Source organism: Gossypium hirsutum, chromosome A10 (assembly GCF_007990345.1).
Source record: "Gossypium hirsutum isolate 1008001.06 chromosome A10, Gossypium_hirsutum_v2.1, whole genome shotgun sequence".
NCBI classification, from domain to species: domain Eukaryota; kingdom Viridiplantae; phylum Streptophyta; class Magnoliopsida; order Malvales; family Malvaceae; genus Gossypium; species Gossypium hirsutum.
The window spans coordinates 4585931-4594071 of NC_053433.1; positions in this window are offsets into that span (position 1 = coordinate 4585931).

The following is an 8141-nucleotide window of genomic DNA, read 5'->3' on the forward strand; positions in this document are numbered from 1 at the left end:
TTTTGTTATCCCTATAAGAGAAATTTGATGGTTTCTGGATTACAATTTTCGGTGTTACCTGAGCCCTAACCTCATTACCCTTAGGGCGTGAGATAATGACCACAGGATGATTTATTTTTGGAGCCATTGTTCCCAACTCTGTCGCGCATATGCTTCTCATTTCTTTCGCATCTTCATAAAACCTCATCTCCTTGTTATCCATCATGCTTTGAACCAAAGCCTTGAATCCTTCACATTCTTGGATTTCATGCCCTGTTTTATGGTGAAATTCACAATAATTTCCCATCTCATGCCCTTCCTCAGAATCTGAAATAACCAACCCTTTTTTCGCCATTTCTTTCCAGACCCGTTTCAATGTAGTTTTTACTTCAGCAATGTCAGTCTTGACTTCTTCTCCCGTACCTTCGCTAACCATATTCACCCCCTTATCTGCGTGATTAGGTAACGGGTTCTTTGCGTTAGGTGAGTCGTCAAGTTTGACAACACCTAAATTGATAAGTCCTTCTACTACCTTCTTGAAGGCAGTACAATTTTCTATCGAGTGCCCAGAAATTCCCGCATGATAATCACATTGCGCGTTCGTATCATATCATTTTGGATACGGGGGTTGTAGGGGACTCAAGTAACGAGGAGCAACAACATGTGCATCGAATAAAGTCTGATACAACTCCTTGTATGACATTGGGATTGGCGTGAATTGGAGCTTTTCAGTAGTTTGCCTAGCTCCCGATTCTTGTCTTGATGATCCCTGTTGATTAGCAACCACTTTCTTTGGTTGATTCACGGTAATTGACCTACCATAAGCATTCACATTATTTACTTCATTTTCTCTTTTCCTCGGGGGTGCCCTCCTATTATTTTCTCCTCCATCTATTTTTCCACTTTTAATGGCATGCTCAATCATTTCACCGTTCATGATTATATCCGAGAAATTTTTTGAAGCGCTTCCCAACATGTGAGTGATGAACGGGGCTTTCAAAGTATTAATAAAAAGCGTCGTCATCTCTTTTTCCAAAAGCGGTGGTTGCACCTGAACCGCCACCTCTCGCCACCTCTGCGCATATTGTCTGAAGCTTTCGTTCGATTTCTTCTCTAAATTTTGCAGAGTTATCCTGTCAGGCATCATTTCTAAGACATGATTGTATTGTCTCAGGAAAGCCTGTGCTAAATCCCTCCAAGTAGCAATTTTAGCTCGGCTCAGCTGATTGTACCACTTTGACGCCGCTCCCGTAAGACTTTCCTGAAAGCAATGTATTAATAATTGATCATTATTAATATGCCCCGTCATTCTTCTACAAAACATAGTAATATGGGATCCTAGGCAACTAGTCCCGTTGTATTTCTCGAATTCCGGCATCTTAAATTTGTAAGGGAGCACCAAGTCCGGAACCAAGCTCAGATCCTTTGCATCTATTCCATAGCTTTCGATGCTTTCTATTGCCCTAAACTTCTATTCTATCCATTTCCTTTTCTCCTCAAATTGTTTTGGAAATTCCTCCTTCGCCTTGTCATTTTCAACCATCTCGTCAAGATCTGGGACAGCAATATTATTCGGGCTATCACCGGGATTAAAGCCCGCTCCGGGTTGAAAATTCATTGGGATTGAAGCGTCGCCTTGGAACTGCTGGGGCCTAACCGACACAGAGGGTCTCCGCAGATGCAGCTCAGTCTGTACCTGCGCATGCGGAGGCGTGAAACCTGGAGGATAAAGTGGTTCACCATTGTTTTCTTCTTCACTAACAATCACAGGACCTTTACCCTTATCTACTCCCTTCAATAATTGCGTCATCTTAGCCACCAGATCATTTTGGGACTCCTCCATCTTTTGCACCATGTCACGCTGAATCTTTTCTATTTGCTCTTTCATTTGCGCCTGCAACTGGTCTTGCATTTCTTTTTGAAGTCGCTCTAGCTTCTCCAACCTTTGGTCCATAATTTTTGCCTTAGCTCGGGTGCCGTAACTTTGTTGGTTTTCCAGGTTAACTGAAATGATTTTATTCGATTAGGTTTTTTTTAATGGTCATTAATGCATATGATGTGATGCAATGCATGAAAAGAATGCAAAGAAAAAAGAGGCACTGATTCTAATTCAACTTCATTAGAAAACTTTACTAGATAAAGAGCTTCTTTACATAAAATAGACTACATATATGGCTTTGCCCTCACACTCAAAGCCTTAACCTTTCTAAGAAGCCAAGCTAATTCTCGGCCCCTGTCCGACTCTGACTCATACTTCAAACTTAATAGATCAGCCTGAACCGCTAGAGTCTGCAGATGATCAGCTACTTCGCGCACTTGAGCCACCGCCTCTCCCATAATATAATCTCTTTCTCTAATCTGCTCTTGAGACCGACGGAATTGTCTTTGCCACTGCTCATTATTTTCTTCCAGAAGCTCTATCCGGATTTCACTATTTTGCAATGCATTCTCTAGCCCTCCTATTTGTCCTTTTAATTCTTCAATTTTGTCTAAGCTCGCCCTTAATTCAACCGTAGCATTACGTTTACAGTACTGGTGAAGCGATCTTTCTAGTTCAGTTATCCAGACCTTCAACTCCGTCTTCTCGTCTTGGCAAACTAGTAGACTCTTTCCCAAGGCGACTTCTCGAGCCCGAGTATCATGAAATTTCTTTTCCCATTGATTAGCTTTCGTCTTTTCCTCCTGAATTTCTTGTCGCCATTGTTCTGGCGTTTTACCCAAGCCAGCAGTTCTTACCGACCTACGCAACTTCTTGTAATCTGTCTTCAGGCTGTCCAAATCTTCTTCTGCTTTGTTCTTTCCTTTTCTCAATTTATCGGCCTCTAATCTTTGAATGTCCACATCCAGTCCTAACTGCATTTTTTCTTCCTCTAGTTGTTCTATCTTCTTCCCCAATTCTAAACTCCTTTTTTCAAATTCTTGTTTGATGATTTCCATCTCAGAAGGCAAAACTTGTAAGTGTTCCTCTAAAGATCGAACAGTTTCTGAATTTGACGCCGGGATGTTGTCGTTGATCATTTGATCACGCCACTGACTATACTCGGGGGTAATTGTCGGACCCACGGCTAAGATCTTCATTCGACGAGTCTGATTCCAGGCACTAGATATTTCTCGAACCTTCTTCTTGTAATTGTCCTCCCTATAGGAAAAATCACAATAGGCCAACCCCTGCGTTGCTGGTATGAATTGTCGTGATCTATACTGTCTTGATACGAGTAGAGGAGCATATCCGATAGCTCCCCATATCCCGAGCAGTGGAACCCAGTCGAAATCTCCACATCGGTACAATATCTCATCAGGAATTAACCAAGGAGCCCTCCATTCAATATCTTCATCCTGGAGATTCTGGAGTATCTCTATCCATTTTTCTTCTGAAATATCATCCCGTCTTGGCGTGGCCACCAATTCTCCTAGAGGGGAGTAGCTATCAGAGAATACCCGATAAGAGACCTTTTCGACTTTCCAGAAGTGGCTATGGAACCATGCTAATAAGAGCTGCGCGCATCCAATAAACCTTCCCTCCCCTGCTTTTTGACATGCATTCAAGGATCTAAAAGTTTCAGCGAGTATTGCCGGAACCGGTGTAACCCCTTTACTAAGCCGATCAAATAAATCAGATACAGCCTCGTCTATGTGTCCTAAAGCTTTGGGGAAAACCACTAGTCCATAGATACCTAAAGCGAAGACATCGACCCTTTTCTTTAAGTCAGGATGTACAAGCACCAAATCTCGCAAACTTTTCCAAGGAACACATTTACTGTCGCCCTTCTGTTGGATCCGGGCAGCGACCCACTGCTCGCTCATCCCAGTGATGTTCATTAATTTCTTTAACAATGGAGGGATACAAGCAGCTCTGGAATAAGCCTTGTCGACTTGAATCTTTGGGCACCGAAGCAAGGTCGTATACTCCTCCACAGTAGGCGTCAAATCTACTTTCCCAAAAGTGAAACAACTGTAGGCAGGATTCCAAAACTGAGCAAGGACTCAGAATAAATAGTTGTCTACTTTGACATTAAGCAGATAAGGTAGGTCACCATAGTTACAACAGAACAACTGCTTGGCCTCGACATCCCATTGATCCCAGACTTCTTTCATTTCTCGAAGGTCATTCTGAATTACACTGATACGGGTAAAATCCCACAATTCTGACACGTACCCTTCGGTAAGACTATCGCCTTTCTCTCGTTGTGTCGTTTCAGCCCATATTCGCACAGCCGCATTATCCTCTACTTTATCAACAAATCCCTTTTCCATGATAAGCTTTCTACCAAGAAACTGAACGTAAATCGACACCTCTTTTAGAATGAAGATGCCATGCAATCACAAACAAAGTAAATTAGCATTAAACACGGAATAAGATTTAAAATAAGCGACAATAAATACATCATTCATTTAGGTAAGCACTAAAATTTGGAGTAGCTCTACCTAGGTCAGTTCCTATGGCTCATTACATGTGGTTTGATTCTAAAGTAGGGTACCTGAACCAGCAAATTCCTCGATCCTCACCCATTATAGGCTCATACGGACCAAGTTCAATTCAGGGGGATACATTTCCCTATGGCCATGCGGAGATGAAAATCTCACGAAGACATAGGTACGGATATATCCCGAAAGCGATTCACTATCCCATGCGGAGGTGAAAACCTCACGAAGGCGTAGCTTCTCACTCCCACCTAAAGGTGTGACCAACGGTCATGCAATGCAATGCGGAAAAATACCAAAATTTAAACAAACAGAGCAATATAAACCCCAATGGTGATGATTATGATAAAGACAGATAAAATGCGATGAAAGGATCGTAATTTTAAACCGAATTTTCAATTTTGACAAAAGACAAAAAGTAATCACCACGTGGCTTGACCCTCTTATCGGTGTCCCCAGCGGAGTCGCCAAGCTGTTGACACCATTTTTTTGGATGAAAAACGGGGTCGACTTGGGTTTTGAAAATGAAAAAGGGAGTCGCCACCAATCCTTTTTGAGGTGTGATTGGGTCACCTGGGAAAAAGGTTGTTTTTAATAAATAATTTGATTTTATTAAAACAACGATTTTGGTCTACAAAATTTAGAAAATGGGTTCGGGGTCGGTTACGTACGAGGAAGGATTAGCACCCTCGTAACGCCCAGAAATTGGTACCTAGTTGATTATCTAATATCTTGATGTCGAAAATTGAGAACTTGAAAGAACTAAAAATACGATCCTTATATTAAAATGAAAATTTTTGGAAAAGGAATATATTTCACGTTAATCGAGAAAGAGAATCATATCCAGTAAGTTAGTATACAATATCTCAAATTCTCGACACGCGAATGAAAAATGCTTATTTGAAAGATATTTTAGCCATCTCGGATTTAAAAATGAGATCGCGACCAGTAAGTTAGGACGTGATTTTTTTATCCTGAGGTCATCTAAAATTTGAGTTTAGAAAGATTCGTACATTTAGATTTATCGAGAGAATCGAAACCCAGTAAGTTAGGGCACGATTTTCTCGAATCCAAACGCGAAATGCCATTTTAAAAAATAAATTTTGTTATATCGAGTAAAAATAAAGCACAAAATTATAGTGAAAGCAAATTACATTATTTATGCATGGCAAAATCATAATGAACATGAAATATAAAAACGATGTAAGCTATAGCAATCAATAAGAACGATCAAACTTACAACATACAAAACAACAAAATAAAAGCGAATAAAGTTAAATCATTCATTCAAAATAATAACAAAAATGAAATAAATAAATAGCAAATACAATTAAGTATAAAAGATATATATAGACATGAACTAAGATATGTGTATACATGAATTAACAAAATATATAAAGTATATTTTATATAAGATAAATAAATATGCGTATATGTAAAAATATGTACATATAGGTGTATAAAACTATGGATACGAAGATAAAGGAATACATATAAAAAGTAAGTGTATATATATTGTAAAATAAAAGAAAAAGTATATATGTACAAACAAAAGTTTAAAACTAATGAAAATATACATATGTATACAAATAAATACGTTAATTTATATACATACTAAAAATATATTGAAAATGTGTATGTATATGCGGATTTAAAAAATATAAAAGGGTGTATTTTAGACCATAAAGATTATATATAAATATGTATGTATTCATGAAAATGAAAATGTGTATATAGATATATATATATAGGTACATAAGTTGTAAAATATAAAATATATATATATGTACCGGAAGTTTAAATAAAATCAATATAAATAAATAGGTAATAATAATAACAGTAATAATAATAATAATAGGACTAATTCCAAAACGGGAACGAAACCTCAGGGCTGAAATAAAAAATAAAACAGAATAAAGGATCAAGATGCAATATGCGCGAAAAAGGGGGGACCAAAATGGTAAATGCCCCGAAGCCCCAAAACGCAGCGCAGCATAGGGTCAAATTAGAACAAAAACAGAATTCTGGGGCTACATTGAAAAATAAGGAATAGCGAAATAGGACCAGATTGCAACGCGCTACAAAGTCGGAGGGACTGCGCGCGCAAATATCCCATTTAAAGAAAACACGCGGATCCTTCCCCTGGGTCGGGTCACCGCGCGGGTCAGAGCTCAATACGACGCCGTTTTGGAGCCACTGATCAGACTCCAAACGGCGTCGTTTCACACATCAAGCAAGGGCCAAGAAGAACCCTAATCGGGCAGCCTCCATTTCATTTTCTAAGCAATCAAGAAAACAACAAAAAAACAAAAAAAGAACTGAGAGCCCGAGTGCTCTCCTCCCCACATCTCTCGACCCCTTAAGCTCAGGCCGCCATCTCCGCCTCCATGGCCAATGGCCGGAGTTGCGCGAGAAAGGCCTCTAAGCCTCCCAATTTTGCGGCGTCCCCGAAGGCTAAGCCTTCTCAACCGCAAGACCAAAAGGAAAAGGGATGAGATGCCCCTTTCGGCTCGAATCCGACGACGGCAAGGGTGGGGTTCCGACACCAGCCCGTCGAAGCGGTAAGGTATTTTCTCCTTTCCCTTTCAATTCCTTTTTCTTTGTTGAACGAATGCGAAAAAATAAACAATAAATAAAAATAAACAATAAATAAAGAGTAAAGTAAATAAGAAACAAGAACAGAGAAGAATAAATTGGAGTCAACCTTTTGATCTGTTTTTCTTTTTTGGATTCAAAAAACGCTGTCCCTTTCTTTCAATGTACAGAGATATTGTTTTGCTTTTATATCCAATTTACATTGTATTTCTTAGTTGTATTCTTTGCACTATCTGTTGTGTGCTCCGGCTTTTTCTGCCATTTTGCAGGTGTTGATGAAGCTAGGCACGGTGGGTGGCGATGGGACAAGGCAAACGGCAGAGGGATGGATGCGGCGCTAGGTTCGGCTAGGGTTTCATTTTTCTGAAACCCTAGTTGGGTTTTTAGTGGGAATTGGGCTCGGTTTTGGTTAGGTTTAGATGGTTTGGTTTATTTTGTAATTGGGCTTGTAACGGTGTGGCCACGGGTAATGGCTGCAACAAAATTATATGTATTGATCATGGAGAAAAAATAAGTGAAATAAGCTTAATAAAATTTTCATTAAAAAAAAAGGAAATCTCTTGAGAGGGATATATATATTTATATATATATATTCTCGATCTGAAACAAGTCTTGAGCTTTTAGCATTAACATGACAATACATCTCTCAATACATTAGTTTAAAGTTTAAATATGTCAAAAATCTTTGAAATATTTTAAAATTTAAAATTTAATTCTATATTTTAATTTTGAGACATTGGGTCTCAATACTTTTTTGTATTTAAAAATTTCACTCTCTCCATTTACTTTTGCGTTAAATTAATGATCTCAAAGGTAATACAACTTTTTTAGCCCTCAATATTTATATTTTTTTTATCAATTTAGACTTTACCCTTTAAAATTACATAAAAAATTTAAATGTTATATTTTTCATATTTTAAACAAAACATAATTTTTTAAAAAATAAACTCTTTAAATTTACAAAATAATTTTTAAAATTTAAAAAGATTCTAAAATTTAATGTTATATAAATCGGGCCGAACTAGTTGGACCAAGAACTAACTGGGGTATCAATTCAGGTAAAAACAGGCTGGTTTAACTGAGCTGAAAAATTAGTTGAATTGATAGTTGAATCAATTTTTATAATTTTTAATAATTTATTTGCT